The sequence below is a fragment of the Marmota monax genome, unplaced genomic scaffold, assembly GCF_021218885.2.
Source record: "Marmota monax isolate L192 unplaced genomic scaffold, Marmota_monax_Labrador192_F-V1.1 WCK01_AAM20220418_F8-fsc00011, whole genome shotgun sequence".
NCBI lineage: Eukaryota > Metazoa > Chordata > Mammalia > Rodentia > Sciuridae > Marmota > Marmota monax.
This window is the reverse complement of record NW_026693082.1, coordinates 8,627,123-8,648,201: the sequence shown is the minus strand read 5'-3', so window position 1 is coordinate 8,648,201 and position 21,079 is coordinate 8,627,123.

The following is a 21,079-nucleotide window of genomic DNA, read 5'->3' as shown; positions in this document are numbered from 1 at the left end:
GTTAGAAGATTCAGCTTCTATGTTTGAACCCACAATTCAGAATTCCAGTGTTGGGTAACTAGCCCTGGTAACACTAGGCCACAGGAAAGAATTCCCCATGTGGAGTATGCAGGTTTGCTTCTAAGAGGAGAAAGACAGGAGGCAAGTCTGGTTATACATCCTAAACAGACTCATAGTCTAAGACTTCTTCTCAGAGTCAGAGGGATTAAAGAAACAGAAGTAAGCCCAAAGTTACAACTAATTGAAAATATATGAGAGTACATACACACCATCATGAGTAGGGCTCACTTCTGTCTACTTCGTCTGCCTTAGAAGAACTCCCACCTCGATGAAACCACACCCTACCAATCTCTACTTTGGGGCACTTCATAGAAAGCTCAATAGCAGGCCATTCAAATATTATCCCCACAAGATTCTCAATAAGTCATAACCATATATTCAATACATATTTGAGTCCATTCCTTACTAAAAGCTACAAATGTATTACCTATTCTCTTTCCAAAATTATGACTAGGCATGCTATTCAATGTAGCATGACAATGTTCTACAAGGAGACTGATGCCATCTTGTTATATTTGAATAGTTTTCATTCCACTATTAAATTCCAAGAAATACATTTAGGTCCAAAGATTTAGTCCCTTACAAGTTGAATTACCAAGTCATTAAAATCCAAGGAAACTAAAACCTAAAATAAAATCCTCTTGCCCTATGTATTAAAATTCAAAGGGCAAAGTTGAATTATAAAATAAGGGCTGGGAATATAGCTAAATTGGTAGAGTGCTTGCCTTGTATGTACAAGGCCCTGTGTTCAATCCACAGCAGTACAAAAAAGAACAAAAAATAAAAATCTCTTTTTCCACCTACACTTCATGTGTTATTCTCTACTCAACCTCAACTAGAGGGATTTTCTGCATAGAGGTGGGGTCCTTTCATCAACTGCACCAGTACTCTCTGGAATGAGTTTGAAGAATAAGAAGCTTCAGAAGTTATAGTTACTCAATGCCTAGACTCTTAGGACCCTCACTTTTTAAAAAATTCCAGAGAATTAACAGAATACACAGAAATATCACAACTCTTTGTAATCCCTACCCAGTTACATAAAGTCATCCCTCTGCCCTTCGATCAATTAGACCAGGTAAAAATATCTCTCCAGAACCAGGCCTACCAATACCCCAGCAGAAACCCAGTGATATCTGAGAGAACAGGAAAATCTTGGATTTCATCTTAAAAGGCTGTTGCTCACTCAAGACCAATTGATTAGACTTCTTGAACTGCTTCCTTAAGCCCAAATGGGAAAATTCTTTCAGCAACTTTATTTTCAGACTCCACTTCTAGCATTTGTATTTGCATTTCTTTATATCTACATGTTCATGAAAATAATTTGTCTATGTTTCCCATGTCCTCATACAATGTCTTCAAAAATAAAGTCAGATTAAGCTGGGAAAATGTTAAGCTTATTTTGCATTCTAAGAAGAGTTATCCAGCTGGGAGACCTCAAATGGAAGTGGCAAGAAGACCCATTTAAGTAGCTACTACCGTAGTTGTTTATAATGCATAAAGGAAGAGTGTTTGGATCATTTTTGTGATTGACAGATATACATTAATCCTTTTTAGGCAAGACGAGGTATTTGAACTGCTTTGTCCATAGCTGATTGTTTTATTTTCAACTTTAATCTTTTTGACAAGGACCTACAGATTATGTTTTGTGTTTGATTATGATTAGAGCTAGGATTTTATGGAAATCAGAATGCCAAGTTTTAGCTATGTGACTATGGGCAGTTGCTTTGGGGTATATATAGCCTGGCCTTCATTTTTATTTTTTTGTAACATCCCTTTGAGGCATTTCTGCCTCCTCGCAAACTTAGCTAATTGTAAAGAGGGCAGCTCCTATCTCCAGCCTTTCTTCAGGTACCCTTCCTCCCCATCCAGTATATCCAAGACCTCTTAATTCCATCTTCCTATACAAGTCTTGGGCTTTGGGCCCCTAGGACTGCCCTGAAAATAAGCTCTGGCAGGTGACACAGCTGAACCATCTCTTAGAAAAAGTCGGTTTTGGTCCTATGCCATAGTAGCTATCTCCATTTCCTCCATCTGTGGTATTATTTGAGACTTCTAAGAAGAGTTCTTAATTCCCAGTTTGTTTTAACTGAAGAATCACCCTTATTGTGCATTCTAAGATACCTTAACAGATATCTGTATTAAAGCAATTTTGATAATTCTAAGTTTAATCTTTTATTTATTGGTATTTAATTTCCCTTTTCTATTCCCTTATACCTTTCTATAAAGTTACTTCAGTTTCTTAGCAATTATCCTATTTCTTAAAGTGGCCCTTAATCCATACAAGATCTAATGATGCTTGCTGAAACCATGTGGCTCCCTGCTATTAACCTTACCTTTGCTTTCTGTCCCAGTTATTTTTATAAGTACTCTGGATTTATCTGATGAAGTCTACACAGTAACTGAAAAAATAAGTAAATTCTTGGTTTATTGTTCAGATTATGTCTCCTAAGTTCTCTATGACATGGATAATTCCTCCAGGGGATATCCACCTATAAGACAATATCTCCCAAAAGACCTTTAGCTAAAGGTCTCTAATTGTCAGGTCTCCTTTTCTTCATATCATTCGACTACCTTTCTTTAGGGTCCCAATTTCATTAATTCATTGACTAAGGCAAAGGCAATGCCTATACTTCCTTCTAAAATGATTATTACATGGAATTTTGTATAAGAAATGCACTGAATATTTCACATGTGTTTCCTCTTTCAAATCCATCCAGGTTTTTTGTAATCACTTGAAAAGTTATTCCAGTCTTAAAGGAGTGGCTCTCCAATTGCTACAGATGAGAACAAGTGGTTTTAATAAGTCATAACTTAGCGACCTGGACTTTCTTAGGAGAATAATTCTAGCTTTTTCCCTGATAGCTAAGAATACTTGCAAATATAGTTAAAATCTTTGCTTTCTAGTTTTTATGATGATAATAACTTTTCTTAAGATATTTGTATAATTCTGATCATGCACTATTCTCATTTAGTTTTCAATACCATGTTGCACTACAATTTAATAAATCCCATTAGTAGAATATCAATGTTTTACAATATCAATGTTAATTCATTTTCATAAAATTTGGTATCAAAAAGCCAATTTAAGAATTCAGTCTTTAACTATGGAATTTGGACAATGTATTCATAGTTAGATCTGTTACTTAAATATCTTGAAATTCAATTCCCATAAGATTGTAAAACAGATTATTTCCGGCCAAATAGTTTCCCATATTTCCGGTCAAATAGTTTCCCAAAGACCCAGCTTCAGTAGCAATGAGTGAGTTGAATCACAAGTGTGATTTTTTAAAAATGACCTTACAGGGCTGGGGGTGGCAGAGAGTTTTCCTAGCATGTGCAAGGACCTGGGTTCAATTGAAGAAGAAAGAAAAAAGGAGAAAGAGGAGGACGAATACCACTTTAATCACTCACACACACAAACACAATATGCACTGTTTAACTGGGTTGTATCAGCTAAAGAATCTGATCTTTGTAAACAGAAGCAGAGAGTGGAGGGAGATTATGTGTAGATTTTCCTTGGATGATGTGAACAGAATTGGCTTCTTTCAACAATTCAAAATCATCTTCAGCTTATTGAAGACAGCTGAAATTATATACCCAACAAAGCTTTCTACTATCTGTGGTTCAAGTTATAGAGTGAATCTAGTTCGAGATTCTAATTTCTCATTCCAAAAATTTATCATTCTTGTTTTTCAAGGAAATTCATGATGAATGAGGTAATAAGTAGATTTGAGTTCACATGTCTAAAACTGGATTAATTTTATGAGGAAATCAACATCAACTACTATAGAAAACTTGTTTCAGTCATATTTGCTAATTTTAATGAGTGTAGATTAAATTTATCAAACTTTCTTCTCAAAATATATTTCTTACATTGTGACTCTCACAGCCAAATTTACAAATAATTTGGTTTCATTAAAATTCTCACTAACATGATTAAACATAATTTAATTCAGTGATATTTTAAATATCTGGGCTTTAATCATGAATCAAAACCTCATAAACATAACACAGGGAGCTGGGGTTGTAGCTCAGTGGTATAGCATTTGCCTAGTACATATGAGGCATGGGTTTGATCCTCAGCACTACATTAAAAAACAAAAATAAACACATAAAATAAAGTTATTTAAAAAATAACATAGACATAAAAGGAAAGAATATGGCAGAGCAGAGCTAAGCAGCTGGACTCTTCCAAACCCCAGAAATGAAGCAATGAAATGAACAGCAGCATTGAGGTGTGACAATACACCTTAAAATTCAATATTGGACAGGTTGAGACTTGGAGGGACTTGAGTTTGGTTATGGGAGTAGAAAATATAGAACCCCTTGACCCGAAACTCTGACCAGGGTTAAGTTATGAGAGAGAAGTAATAAAGAGAGAAGAGAAAGAGTAAAATCCATAAGCTTGTGTCTCTAACAAAAGTTGAAAAGAAAAGCAGACCAAGTTAAAACAGGACAGAAGCAGCAAAGATAGTAAATGAGATCACACAATTAGGCCCAAACTGTGGGCTGAAAGCTGTGCTGGGCAGGGCAGCAATTTAGCAGAGTCCACAGCTAAACAGCCTGTGCAGAAGAAATTAAATCAATACAGCTTCTCCCTACCAAAAAATAGTAACAAATAAAACCATACAGACAGAACACCTTTGAAACAGGTTGACTCAGTAATTCCTTGGATCCTATCACATCATGATGGGATGAAATTAGAAATAAATAACAAGATAAAAAAAAATTTACCACCTGAAGATTAAATAATACGTTTTTGAATGAGGATTGCTGTACAGAAAAAAATCAGGAGGGACAAATAAAAAAATTATCAGAAACAATGAGAACAGAGATACAATATATCAAAATCTCCAAGACAGTATGAAGGCAGTTCTAAGGGAAACTTTATAGCATTAAGCGCCTATATTTAAAAAAAAAAATCCCAAATAATGTTACAACTGATGTTACAACTCAAGATCTTAGAAAAAGAATAGAATTATCCCAAAATCAGTAGAAGACAGGAAGTAATTAAGAACTGAAATGAATGAAATTTAAAATACAGAACAATAAAAAGAATCATTGCAACAAAGACTTGGCTCTTTGAAAAGATAACGGGATAGATAAACCTTTAGCCCAACTACTCAAAAGAGAGAGAAGACTGACATCAATGAAAATCAGAAACAAGTAAAGGAGAAATCATGACAGACATTTCTGAAATCCAGAACATCATTAATAACTATTTTGAAAATTTATACTTCAATACACTGGGAAATCTAGAAGATAGTGACAAATTTCTAGATACTTATTATCTGCTCAAATTAAATCAGGAATACATAAAAAACCTAAACAGACCAATATCAAGTAATGAAATTGAAATAGCAATTTAAAATTTTCCAATAGAGAAAAGCCCAGGACCAGATGGATTCTCAGCTGAGTTCTACCAGACCTTTAAAAAAGAATTGTCAATCTTCTACAAATTATTCCATGATATAGAAAAGGAGAGAACACCCCTCAAAACATTATTTGAATCCAATATAGATCTGATACCAAAACCAATGACTCATCAAGAAAACTAAAAACTTATATCCTTTATAAATACAGATGTAAAAATTCTTAATAAAATATTAGCAATCCACATTCAGAAACACATCAAGAAGATAGTATAGCATAATCAAGTAGGTTTTATCCAAGGCACGCAAGATTGGTTCAAAGTACACAAATCAATAAAAGTAATGTACCACATAAATAGAATTAAGGACAAAAATCATCTGATCACCTCAACAGATGTAGAAAAGGCCTTTGAAAAAAATCCAAAATCAATAAAAGTAATGTACCACATAAATAGAATTAAGGACAAAAATCATCTGATCACCTCAACAGATGTAGAAAAGGCCTTTGAAAAAAATCCAGTACCCATTCACATTAAAAACACTAGAGAAATTAGGTTTAGAAGGAATTTACCTCAACATTATAGAGGCTAGATATGACAAACCAAAAGCCAACATCATACTGAATGAAAAAAAAAAAAAAAACTGAAAGCATTTCCTCTAAAATCAGGAATAAGACAAGGATGTCCACTCTCACCACTCTTATTAAATATAGTGCTTGAAACTCTAACCAGAGCAATCAGGCAAGAGAAGGAAATTAAATGGACACAAATAGGAAAGAAGAAGTCAAATTACCTCTTTGCTGATGACATGATCCTATAAGACCCCAGGAAAAAAGTTCCACCAAAAGACTTCCAGTTTAGAGTAAGGATGTGAAGGAACTATACAGCCATATGTATTGGATCATCTTCCCGTAAATTTATGGGGACGAGATGTCCTAGATCAATTAGGTTTGACATTAACAAATAACATCAACCAAAATGCACCCACTATTATGACTAGACAAGGTTTTAGGAAAGGAAAAAGATTAGAAAAACAAAAACAAGGTATAGCAGCACCAATACAAATAGATCAAGGAACAGACATGGGTTGGATTTTCAGAAAGGGCCACTGAGACAATAAAAATTACTTGGAAATCAGAAAGACCAGTATGGGTTCCTCAGTGGCCCCTGACTAAAGAAAAGATACAAGCAGCCCATGACCTGGTCAAACAACAATTAGCAAAAGGACATATACAACCTTCTGTATCTCCCCATAATACTCCCATTTTTGTCATCAAAAAGAAATCTGGTAAATGGAGATTATTACAAGATTTAAGAGCCATTAATAATGAGATGGTTATTATGGGACCTGCTCAATCAGGGATTCCTCAGTTGTCTGCTTTGCCAAAAACCTGGTATGTTTTAGTTATAGATATTAAAGATTGTTTTTTTTTCAATTCCAATTCATCCTGAGGATAGTCCACGTTTTGCATTTACTATCCCTGCACTGAATCATGAAGGTCCTGATCAGAGATATGAATGGAAAGTACTCCCTCAAGGGATGGCTAACAGCCCAACTATGTGTCAAATTTATGTTAACAAAGTAATCCAGCCACTTAGGAATCAAAATCCTGAACTACAAATATTTCACTATATGGATGATGTATTATTAGCACACAAAGATAAAAACACATTGCTAGAATGTTATGCCACACTTACAAACTTATTAAAAATTATAATCTAGAGATAGCAATAGATAAAGTACAATTAAATTTTCCAATTAATTATTTAGGAGTTCTATTATCCTCAACCATGGTCCGTCCACCAAAAATTCAAATACGAGTAGATCAACTCAAATCACTTAATGACTTTCAAAAGTTATTAGGAGACATAAATTGGATAAGGCCTTATTTAGGTATACCAACAGGAGAGTTGGGACCTTTATTTGATATCCTAAAAGGTCCATCAGATCCAAATTCACCCCGAATGTTAACGCCTGAAGCAAGAAAGGCATTAAAAATCATTGAAACATATATGGAAAATATGCATTTGGATAGAATTGATATAAGTTTGCCTTTATTATTTATTGTACTACCAACAAAAAATATTCCTACAGGAGTATTTTGGCAAGAAGGTCCATTATTATGGATACATTTATCTTATTCTCCTAACACTATTCTTACTAGGTATCCTGAGGCTGTAGGACAATTAATACTCAAAGGAATAAAAGCAGCAAAGGGAGTGTTTGGAATTTCTCCCAATAAAATTATTACTCCATATACTATGAATCAAATTGATGAGTTAGCTAATGAGTTAAATACTTGGGCAATAATCATGTGCAAATCTAATGTTTCATTTGATAACCACTTACCATCTAATCCTTTATTGTCTTTTTGGTCATTACATCCTGTAATTTTTCCAAAAATGAGAAGAAAAACACCTATCATGAATGCTCCAAATATATTCACTGATGGGTCAAATAATGGTACAGCAGCAGTAGTTACCCCTGATCAAACTTTTACATTTTTAATACCCAAACAATCAGCTCAAAAGGTAGAGCTTAATGCAGTTTTACAAGCATTTGTGATGTTTAAAATTCTGTATTTAATTTATTTTCTGATAGTCAGTATGTAGTTAATGCTATAGTATCTCTTGAAGATGCTGGTAGGATTTCCCCTTCTTCTACTGTTTTCTCTTTGCTTTCCACTATGCAAAGTCTAATCTGGGACAGAAAAGATCCATTCTTTATAGGACATATCAGGGCACATACAGGATCGCCTGGAGCCCTTAGTTTGGGCAATGATTTAGCAGATAAAACTACACATGACATACATGTTTTCTCTTCACTAGAAGAAGCTATAAATTTTCATAAAAAGTTCCATGTCAATGCTAATACTTTACAAAAGCGCTTTAAAATAACTAAGGAACAAGCTAGACAAATAATAAAACAATGTCAAAATTGTGTGACCTTTTTACCACAAGTTAATCTTGGAGTCAATCCTAGAGGATTGATACCTATCCATATTTGGCAGATGGACGTCACACACTTGCCAGAATTTGGAAAATTAAAATATTTGCATGTTACAGTTGATACTTCTTCTGGATTTTTGATGGGCTCCCTTCATGCCGGAGAAAAAACTAAAGATGTTATAGCTCATTGCTTACAAAATTTTGCCACTGTGGGTGTTCCAAAACAGTTAAAAACAGATAATGCCCCTGGTTATTCTTCTACCTCTTTTAAACAATTTTGCTCAACATTTGGCATTACTCATATAACAGGAATCCCATACAATCCACAGGGACAAGGCATAGTTGAAAGAGCTCATCAAACTATTAAAATGTACTTATTAAAGCAAAAAGAAGGAATTGGGAAGGGGTATATATTCCCCAAAGATAAACTTGAAATAACCCTTTTTACTCTAAACTTTTTAAATTTGGATTCATCAGGACTTAGTGCTGCGGAAAGGCATATGTGTCCAAAAAATGTGCATAAGCCCAAGGTACTTTGGAAGGATATTCTAACAGGACAATGGAAAGGTCCTGACCCAGTAATTGTCTGGAGTCGAGGGTCTGTTTGTGTGTTTCCACAGGGAGAACAGCAGCCGATTTGGATTCCAGAGAGATTAACCAAGGTCCTGACCCAGTGATTGTCTGGAGTCGGGGGTCTGTTTATGTGTTTCCACAGGGAGAACAGCAGCTGATTTGGATTCCAGAAAGATTAACTAAAGCGATTTCTACAGACCAAAAAGAAGATGATTTGGCTCAAATCCATAACAACTGATATCCAAAACTCCAGTTTGGCTATTCTTACATCTGCAACAGAACCAGGATGCTTTTTTCAATATCTATTTTATTATTGCCCTTTGCCATATCATGAAGTTCTATTTTGTTTTTTGAGCTCATACAGACCTAGGTTAATGTTTTGCTGATCAGTTCTATTTTTTGACTATAGAGTTTTTAAACATTGCAATGGAGATTTCACCTGTAAAAAGTTATAAGGCCTTTACTATAATGTTATGTGTTGTATGTATTATATTATGTGTGCACACTTGTGTTTTGTGTTATATGTTTGAATGTATGTATGTCCATATATCATATATGATGAGCGCTCATGATAAAATGGATCCAAATATTTTTTTTCACGTGATTTATATGGTTTAATTTAAATTGGGTAAACAACTGTTGAGGATTGTTTTAATACGTAAACAAAAAAGAAGGTTAACAGATCTGTTTGTTTACTTTCACCTTTCCTTTTCATTATATTTAATAATTCTCTTAAAGATAATGTAAATTGTTAAGAAAATTGTTTTCTTTTAGTGCCTTCTGTAATGTTACATAATTTTTTCTTTAGCCATTATTGCCAGAATTCCTATCTTCATCCCAGTGCCGGTGAAGACAATGTAAATTGTTAAGAAAATTGTTTTCTTTTAGTGCCTTCTGTAATGTTACATAATTTTTTCTTTAGCCATTATTGCCAGAATTCCTATCTTCATCCCAGTGCTGGTGAAGTCAAAGATAAAACCAATCTACAGCTTCTACAATAGCCATCACTGAACTGCTTGCAGAACTTGCCTGGACACATTGTGAGCTCACCTGTATGCATTGTGAACTATCTGTTGGTGCAGCGACTTGTGGTAGTGTTGGGGTATTTTTGCTGATCATGTCATTGGTGGTACAATTTTTCCAAAAGGAGCCGTCAATTGGCTTGGTGTATCTTCCTCCCTTCTGCTTGTCATGATCGTCCAGCTAAAATTTGGGGGCCAACAGAGGTGAGGCAAAGAACCTCACCCCCCCGCTGGTACAAAGACCTCTCCACAGGTGTGGCTGTATACTGGACCGGTAGTCAGTGACGGGTAAGATCCAATTGCAATGGTACCAACCTAAGGACCATAGGTACTATTGGACAACCTAAGGCAGGCACGGTCCCTAAGCCACATGCTTGTAGTTTAAACAGAGAGGGGGAGATGTTGAGAGCCACAGCCAAAGGGGCCCCAGCAAACTTCCAGCTGCCAGCAAACTTCCAGCTGCCGGCTGATGATTGGCTCACAGCGGCCCCAGCAACATCTAGCTGATTGGCTCCTCTGCGGTGATGCTCATTGGGCTGTTTCCCTGCCCTTTCAGACCACGGAGCTGCTCATTGGGGGGACTTTTTTGGCTCCGCCCACATGACCCAGCCAATCGGCCTCAAGAGCAGGAGGATTGTGGGAGGTGGGGAGAAGCTTGGGTGGGAGAGAGAGGCTTGTGGAAAGCCGGTGGTGGCAGTTGAGGCTCTGAGGGTTTTTCCTGAGAGGCTGTTTTGTTTGGCGTGTGTGGTTCTAAAAATAAAGTTAGTTTCTTTTGACAAGTGGCTCCTGATTGTGCCCAGCCAGACTGCGGCAACTTCCAGAGCTATAAACAAATTCAGCAAAACAGTAGGATCAAGATCAATGTAAAAATATTAATAGCTTTCTTATACTCTGATAATAAATCTGCTAAGAAAGAAATCAGAAAAACTATTCCATTCATAATAACCTAAAAATATTCGGGAATAAATTTAACCAAGGAAGTGAAAGACCTCTATAATGAAAACTATGGAATACTGATGAAAGATATTGTAGAAGAGCTCAGAAGATGGAAAGACCTCCCATGTTCTTGAATAGACAGAATTAATATTGTCAAAATGGCCATATTACTTAAAGCATTATACAAGTTCAATGTAATCCTCATTAAAATACTAATGACATATTTTACAGACTAGATAAAACAATACTAAAATTTATTTGGAAGAGTAAAAGATCCAGAATAACCAAAGCAATCATGAGCACGATTGATGGTAGAGGCCTCACAATACCTGATCTAAAATTATAATAACAAAAAATTATAATACAGTAACAAAAGTGCATGATATTGGCATAAAAACAGACATAAAGATCAAAGTAAAAGAAGACACAGGGACAAATCTACAGAGTAACAATCATTTGATACTTGACAAATGTGCCAAATATATATGTTGGAGAAAAGATTGCCTCTTAGACAAATGTTCCTGGGAAACTAAATATCCACATGTGAAAGAATGAAACTAGATTCCTGTGTTTCGCCCTGCAAAAATTCAAATCAAAGTGGACCAAAGACTAAGAAATTAGACCAGAAACTTTGCAACTACTAGAAGAAAACACAGGGTCAACATTCCAACATATGGACACAGGCACCAACTTCCTTACCAAGACCCCTAAAGTTCAATAAATAAAACTAAGAATCAGGAAGTGGGACAACTTCAAATTAAAAAGCTTTTGCACTTCAAAGGAAATGATCAAGAACATGAAGACAAAGCCTACAGAATAGGAGAAAATCTTTGCCAATTACTCCTCTTAAAGGGGATTAATATCTAGAATATATAAAGAACTCAAAAAGCTTAACACTAAAAACACAAATAACCCAATCAAAAATGGGAAAATGAAATAAACAGACATTTCTCAAAAAAAAAAAAAAAGAAATACAAATGGCCAAAAAGTATATGAAAAAGTGTTCAACATCCCTCAAAATCAGGGAAAGGCAAATCTAAACTACACTAAAGAATACAAAAAATAATTAAATGTTAGCAAGGATGTGGGGAAAAAGGTACACTCCTACACTTGGGTAGGACTTCAAATTAGAGCCAACTCTCTGGAAAGCAGTATGGAGATTCCTCAAAATACTAGGAATGGAACGACCAAGCTATCCCATGCCTTGGTCATTTGTTTAAAAAAACTAAAATCAGTGTACTATAGTGATACAGGCACTTCAGTGTTTCTGTCAGCGAATTCACAGTAGCTAAGTTATGGAACCAGCATTGGTGCCTGTCAACAAATGAATGGATGTGTTATTTTATAAAACACACACACACACACACACACACACACACACAAAATGGAGTTGTATTCATCCATAAAGAATGAAATTATGGCATTTGCTGTGAATGGATGGAAATGGAGAACCTCAAACTCAGTGAAATAAGTCATTCAGAAAATCAATGATTGCATATTTTCTGAAATACACAGAAGCTATAACAAAAGGGGGGGAAATAGAAGGGATCCCATGAAAATAGAAGGAAGATCAGTGGAGTAGAGGAACGAGATTGAGGGAAAAGAAGGAGGGATGGAAAAAGGGAGGAACCACAGAATGAAATGTACCTGCTATGTACATACCTGAATATACCACAATGAATTTCACCTTTCTGTATATCTATAAAGCACCAATTTTAAAAAATAAATAAATAGAAGGTAGACCAGTAGGGGAAGGGGAACTGGGCGAGTGAGGAGAGGAAGGACAGAAGAAGTACTGAGGACTGAAGTGGAGCAAATTATACTCGATGCATATATAATCATATCAAAATGAACCTCACTATTATGCAAAACTAAAATGCACTAATGAAAACATTAAAATTTTTAAAATGACACTATGTTTTCTATAAGTTCATCATATTTCCCAAAAAATTCTGTCTAGATATGCTTTTGCTAATGTTTATTTTTAAGTCAGTCTATTATACTCATTTATGAAACTGGTTATAAATTGACATTTGCAAATTGTTTTGATATACTAACAATTTTTAACTTAGTAAATAATTAGTTTTATGTATATATAATTTATATTATTCAATTTAAAATCAAAGCCTGATCAATTTTTGATGTTTGTCAATAATTAAGTTTTTAAAAATCATTCATCTTTTGTATATCTAGTCACAGCTATCATTTTGATTTGTTACATAACAATATCTTATATCCCTTCAAAATAGAAATGTTTTATTATACACAGGAATATTTTTCACATTTGCAAAGAAATAAGTTTACTCATTTTTCTTAAATCAGATAAGCTTCTCTTACCTCTCATTTTGCCACCACTTTTGATAAAGTTGGTTATATGAAGGAGTTCATTTTCCTCAACTTCAAAATTTAAACACAAGTAAGTGAACTATGTAGGGTGATAGCTGAAACTCAATTTCAGGAACATGACAGGCTAGATGAGAAATGGAAAACCCAATTAAAAATATGCCATTCTTTAGTTCAAACTATTAACAGCAAAATAGAATGTCAAATCTTCTGATTTTTCTAAGAAAATAGAGAAATATGTGGTTTTTTGGGGGGATATCTCTATTTTTTTCAAATTTTGGAAACTAACAAAATAATTTAAAATAATACACAAGCCAAAACTATGTAAATCAAAGAAAATATAAGCCATTAGCTTGCAGTTGGATGCTTGCATGTAGTCTTTAATACTCTCAACCCAGGAGACTCTGTTAAAACATAAATTTGATTATGTCATCACTGTAATGCCATTTACTTGCTTCCTTTCTCACTAAAGAAAAATATATTTATAATGGCTTACCTCGATGGTGAACTGGAGAAGGCTTATTATACCAGCTCACAAGAGTTGACTATTAAATTCTCAGGAATTTTCGAGAGTTAGTTGACTTCATATTGTTAGCTTGATATTGGTCATAGTGGGAATGTTTACATCAGAGAAACTGGCAAACAACAAACTGGGACTTTTTTTTTCCTCCAGAAAGCCAGCTGTTAAACACATACCAGCATACAAAGCAGCCTACTCAATCCATCTACCTACCCACTTCTACATCAGCCCCATGTACCTCTGACCTCATCTTTCCCTTTTGCCAAACTTACTTCACTGGTGTATTTCTTCTGCCTCAGATTTTGCACATACTGTTCAGTCTGTCTGGACTATGTAAATTATCATATAACTTATCCTATCTAAAATAAGAAAATACACTTCCCCAACTTCATAGCATACCTGACATATAATAATTCATTTATTTATCTATCATCTAGCTCTTTGTGAATTCCACAAAGAAAGTTGAAGTCTATTTTGCCTGCTGTAATTGCACTTAATGGTCTGAATTTAAATATTTATATTTCTAGGTATTGCTTTCTTGTACAGAAATGAATTTCTAAATTACTTATGTTGCTGAGAATGAAAGATGATGCTTAAATGCACAAATAGCTATATTTTGAACAATTATACCCATGTGTATTTTTTCTCTTTTAATCTGTTATGCTTATTTGAAGAAAGCCTAACCATGAAACTATATAGTCTGCTTGTTACAGCTCATCTGGCAGCATACATTACTTGGTAGAAACAAAGAGGGATGAAAATCATATCTGTATATAAAGAGAAATGGCCAGAACATGTTAACAGATTGAAATGAGTTGAAAAGTAAGAAAATAAAGGCAACATGAACACAACATTTTTCAGAAATTTGTAATGACTATGTAGACTACAAGATGGAAATGTGGGGTATGTGCCTTTTTTTAAACTAAGAGAGACTTAAACATATTTATAAACAATGAGAACAGCCCTGCTTCTGGTAGGGCTGACAACATTTCCAGCAGATAACAAAGTACAATGAACAAAGTATAAAAAGCAACTGCTGAAGAGAGAAGAAAACAAGCAGAAACTGGTAGTCAACAAGTGAAATATGGGCAGAACACGGGAGAGTTTTGATTTTTAGGGGGCTTTTAGCATAAGGAAAGGTCTTGGTAATCATTAAGATGACAACTAAAATTCTTATGAAAACCTTAGTCTTACTAGATCATAGAAACAGAAAAATAAGGCAAATAACACTGCTATATTTGCTTTCTCTTTTTTTTACTAAGCATGTTTTTGAGGTCATCCAACTATAGCATATATCAGTACTTCACTCCTTGATTGAATAATACTCCATCCTAATATAATACATTGTGGGAAGCCATTCTCGCACATGATTGGGCACCTCCAGGATTGGGTGTGAGGCGCTCTGGCTAAAGTGTCAGAGCCTTTCCCACCCTCTCCAGGTGTGAGAGCCTGTCCATGTGGGGGTGTGACTGACTACTGACCCTGAGGCCAATTACTGACCCTGACCTTGGAATGCTGCCCCCCCTCGACCTTCATTGGATGGAATTTTCCCCTGAATTTCTTGTTCCCCAATAAAAGGCCACTCCCAGGCGTGCTCTCTCTCTCTCTCTCCTGCTAGCCCTGAGTAAGCCTTGCTGCCCTACCGGGTGGTTCCAGGTGTGAGCCAGAGAGGTGAGAGCCATCTCGGACCTGGTCATAGAAAAAGGTAATTGGGTCTGTGTGTTTTATTTTGATCTCACTAGTTAACTTTTATGCCACGAACCTCTTTAATGAAACCAGTGTGCTGGTCGCCTGGTGGAATACATTTTGTTTCTTCATTCATGTATTGGATATTTGGGTTGTTTCCATCTTTTGACTAATAAGTATTGCAGTGAACAATCACATGCAAGTATTTGAGTTGGTTTTTATTTGTTTGGTGGTAAAAAATTAGTGCAACCACTCTGGAAAGCAGTATGGAGATTCCTCAGGAAACTTGGAACGGACCCATCATTTGACCCACTTACCCCACTCCTAGGTAAATACCTAAAGAACTTTAAATCAGCATACTATAGTGATGCAGCCACTTCAATGTTTATAGCGGCTCAATTCACAATAGCAAAGCTATAGAACCAACCTAGGTGTCCTTCAACAGATAAATGGATAAAGAAAATATTGTATCTATACACAATGGAATATTACTTGGCCAAAAGAATGAAATTATGGCATTTTCCAGTAAATGGATGGATCTGGAGACTTCCATGCTTAGTAAAATAAGCTAGTCCCAAAACATCAAAGGCTGAATATTTGGATATGTGGATGCTAACACACAATAATGGGGGAGAAAGGATAGAAATTCACTGTATTAGATGAAGGGAAGGGAGGTGGGATGAGATTGGGAAAGACAGTAGAATGAATCAGATGTAACTTTCCTGTGTTCATACATAAATAAATACACAACCAGTGAAACTCCACATCTTGTACAACCACAAGAATGGGATCCTAATTAGGATAAATTGTACTCCATGTATGTACAATACGTCAAAATACACTCCACTGATATGTATATCTAAAAGGAACAAATTTTTAATAAATGCAAATCCCATGATTACCAAAACAAACCAAAAAAGCTGCTATAATGTGATAAGAACAACCCCAGTAAAGGGAACAACAGTGTTTGAACCCGGATTCTGTATACTCTTGTACTCTTTAATGGCTGAATCATTCATAACCACTGGATACACAAAATTATACAAATGATTGGGAGAATGAAGATGACCAAAGTCAGTGAATTTGAAGACAGATCTGTAGAAATTACCTACTCTGAAAAAAAAAGATAAAATTATGCAAGAAATGTGTACAAACTGAGATATGAGGATTTGTGGGAAAACAAAAAATTCAAGTAAATGTATAATTTAACTCCTGATAAAAGAATGAGTAGAAAAATATTTGATATTAAAATGAGTGAAAAAATGCACAATTTAGTGAAAGATGTAAATTGACATATTTCAGAAGCTCAATGAATACCAAGCAGGATAATTAAAAAAAAAAAATTAGGCATATTAGTCAAACTGCTGAAAAGTTTACTGAAGACATTATGCAGAGTGAAATAAGCCAGTCACAAAAAGACATATATTGTATGATTACACATATGAGGCAACAAAGAGTACTCAAATTCATAGAGTACTCAAATTCATAGACAGAATGTAGAATTGTGAGAAGTTACTATTTATAATATACACAAGTTCTGTTTTGCAAGATAAAAGAGTTTTACAGAAGATGGTGCGATGATTGCTCAATACTGTGAATGTACATAAAGCCAATGAACTGTACACTTAAAAATGGTTGACAGGGTAAATCTTATATTTTACAATTTAAAAATAACAATAAAGGTTGCAATTAGAACATAGATTGCTTTAGGGAGAACTAACATCTTGAGTCTTCAAATCCAAGTTGTCTTTCTCTATTTAAATAATTTAGGACATTTTTATTTCAACAATGATTTCTTGAATTTTCAAGTCTTGGGTACTTTTAAATTTATTAGGGGTTTTTTGATGTCATAAATTGAATCAGTTATTTAAACTTTTATCCTCCAATAGTTTATTGCTACAACACAAAAATACTATTATCTATTCATTTTTTATCTTGTGACCTTTCTAAATTCACCTGTTAAAGCTTCTGAATTCTATCCCTAGTACCAGAGTGGGGGGAAAGGGGAATGATCCACTTGTAAATAAGCTGAAAACAGAAGAAGAAAGGACATTATATGTTTTCTTGAGATGGGATAAAAACTGGTGGAATCCAAGGCACAGGTGGTGGGGGGATTAGATTTAAAACAGAAATGTGCAACTTTTCTATTATATCAGAAGACAGAATACACATGAACGCAGATATGGGAACATACGATGCATACAAATGAAGACATAGGAATACAGAACACATACAAGGTTGTCTGTTCCAAATGAAGTTTTGAAAGAAATACTGATTAGAGAAATATAAGTTTGTTTGGGCAGTGTTGAGGGTCCATTTTTCCTTGGTTGGTAATTATGAATTTATTAGAGTGGAGCTGGTGCTCAGCAGCCTGAATCCAGTCTCTCATCCGTAAAACTAGATAATAATGTCTACCTCAAAGCCTGTTGGAATTAAATGAGCATGTCTATAAAGAGCCTAGCATACTGCCTCACATAAAGAGACTTAATGTTATTCCAGAAAGGCTGTGTAAAGTTCTTTGCATGCCTACAGCTAGTGATTATTTTGCACAGCTGCTCTTCATGAAGTTACTTAAGTTTCTTATGTTACTATATTAAAGGGAAGGTAACTTTGGTGGGCAATCAGCTAATCTAAATAACTGCAGCAGAAACAAAAAGTACCAAGCCACAAAAGTACCATCTAGTGTTTGTTAATCAGCATTAGGCTGTCATTTAGACATGAACTAAGGTTTATAGAGATCACTATTTTTGCAAAGCTAGAGAGGAAAGTACATAGAAATATTCTGAGTCTTCTATACCATGATCAAACTGATAAAGAACATCTTGAAATAATGCTCCAAATTTCCACAGGAACTGTAAACAGGAAAGAAACCAAGGTGGCTAGTGAAATCCAGTCCATCAATTTGAAATAAAGAGAAATGACTGCTTTATTTGGGACCTAGGTACAAAGAAAACTTCTGACAAGGGTTTTTTTTTATTTTCTAAGCAATGTGTTTCATGATGTAGAGTGCTATGATTTGGAAATTACATTTAAAGCATTGTTACTCAATTCTAACTTAATTGCAATATAAAACAGCATTTAAGTAAAACCATGACAAGAGTTCTTGTTGTAATGTATATTTTAACTTTAAATCCTAGGAATAAAATTTTAATTTATATAAAAATTTAAAGTCAGAGATTTTTAAAGAACTGCTTGAGATAGTGATTCACAACCAGTAACCAGGGTCTTAGGTAAGAATCCGAACTCCAAGATTTTCACTACTAGTTATAATGTATTAACCAATATTAGGCTGGGGCTCTTTCAAGAAAACTGGGCAAACACATAAAGTAATTCCAAAATACTCAAGACAACAAGCAATGTAAGACTGTGACTGTGATGCATTAGAGAAAAGAAACCTATGATGTAAAGTCTACAATCACCCTGCTTCCTTCCACCTGGAGGTCATTTCCAGATACAGAGTAGAAAGGGAAAAGCCAGGCAAAGAACTGTAGTAACAGTAAGTTTAGAAGCAAAGAGAATTCAGAGAGAAGCTGAGGTGGTTGAGTATGCAGAGCATATGCAGTGCATTTCCCCTGTAGAAAGGAATTATATAGAAAACTGCTCCAGAAACCTGCTAAGAGTTGCCTTGTATCTTTGGCTGATTAATCAGATGCATACGCATTAAGAATCACAAGGCTAGGCAAGGAAACAAAGGAACAAACAAAAACATTAAAAAAAGGGAAACGAGTGGGCAAAAAACTACTGAAAACTATAAGCTAAACAGTTCCCAGAGCTCACACAGGGCTGGAAAACATTTGAGTTCCAATTACCAAAGGTGTGATTGATTTCCGGAGCATTCAATAGACCCCAGAAATAATCATGCCTAAGCAAACCTAGGGAGTAAGGATACTACTAGGCTCACCCCAATAAGGCTTAAAAACAAACATGAAAAATATGAAAGTAACAAGCACATTACTGTCTGCCAAAAACAAAGCTTAACTGTTAAAACAAACAAAAAAGATAACAGAATTCAGACAATAATGTAACATTCCAATGTAATAATCACAATAGCCAACATTCAAAAAAACACTAGGGCATGTACAAAAAGCAGAAAATCTGACCAACAATCAGGAAAATATTAGTCAACAGAAACTGATTTACAGATAGAGTGGAATTTGCAAAGACTTTTCGAGAGCTATTAAATATACGTCCAATACATTTGGGAGAAAAACAAACAGAATGAAAATAAGAAACATAATCCAAGTGGTAAAACAAACTTCCAAAGCTTAAAATTTCAAATACTTAAAATAAAAACTTCATGGGATTGTCCTTGGATTATGCGGAAGAGAACATAAGTAAACTTGAAGACAATAAACTGAAGAACAGTGAGAAAAAGGCTAGGGGAAAAAAAGAATAATTTATAGGACACTGTCAAATAGATTAAACTAGAGTCTCAGAAGAGAGGGCAGAAGAACATTTGAAGAAAATGGCTAGCTTTTCCAAATTCAATATATAAACTCACAAATCTAAGAAGTTCAACCAACTCAAAGCAGTATTAAAGTAGGATGAACACAAAGAAAAATCATACCAACACCTAACTTAATCAAACTTCTGGAAAGTAATCAGAGAAGTAATCAAAGAGAAGTTGCAAAAAAGATAGCCATGGGGGGAGGGTGAAAAAAAATATATATATATACACATACATATGTGTGTGTGTATATATATAATATGCATATACACACATACAAATACAAAGAAAAAAGATTTGAATGATTATGGATGACTCTTCACGATGCAAATTACAGAGAAAATGTTTTATAAACCTATCAAACTAAAATTCTAAATACGTTAAATAATGCTTTTCAAAATAGTGCAAAATAAAACCACTTTAGGCCAAAAAAAATCCCCAAAATTCCTGATAATTCACCAGCAGACCTGCCTTAGAAGAACTGCCAAAGAAAATTTTTCAAGCTGAAGGAAAATAACAAGATTGAAATCTTAATCTACAAAAAGTAATGAAGAATCAGCAAAAGTATACTTCTAATAAAAACAGGAAGATACTGGGTCTTTTTCCTCCATAGCAATTTATAAAAGTAAACAAAATTATAAAAAACAACCAATTCGGGACAAAACTTGATCAGTCAAGACAACAAATTGAAAAATGTTTATTTCTGAAAAGCTCTTCATATTTGGTTAAAACCTGGGAATACCACCATGCATTTGTCACTGGATGTATAGATCCATTTTTACTATAACAAAATACCTGAGGCTGGATAACTTCATATAGTAGTGTATTTTATCTTATGATTACAGAAATACAAGGCTAACGGGTCACATCTGATGATGGCCTTCCAAGGCAATGCAAGGCACCACATGGCAACACAAAGGGTGTACATGTGAATTTTTATATTCTCTACAAAAGTACAGTTATTTGTTAAGGGATAATGTGATTAAAAGTAATGATTTACCAAGCAAAGTACCATGTACCCTGTAGTCAAAAACAGCAGTCTAAAAAAGAGAAAATTATCTTTGCTCCCTTATTGTATAAGTCTCCTATATTACCTAAGAGATTAGATGAAAGAGAATGGAATAATTGATATTGCATACTTGAAAAACTAATGTTTAAGGTAAACTAAAATA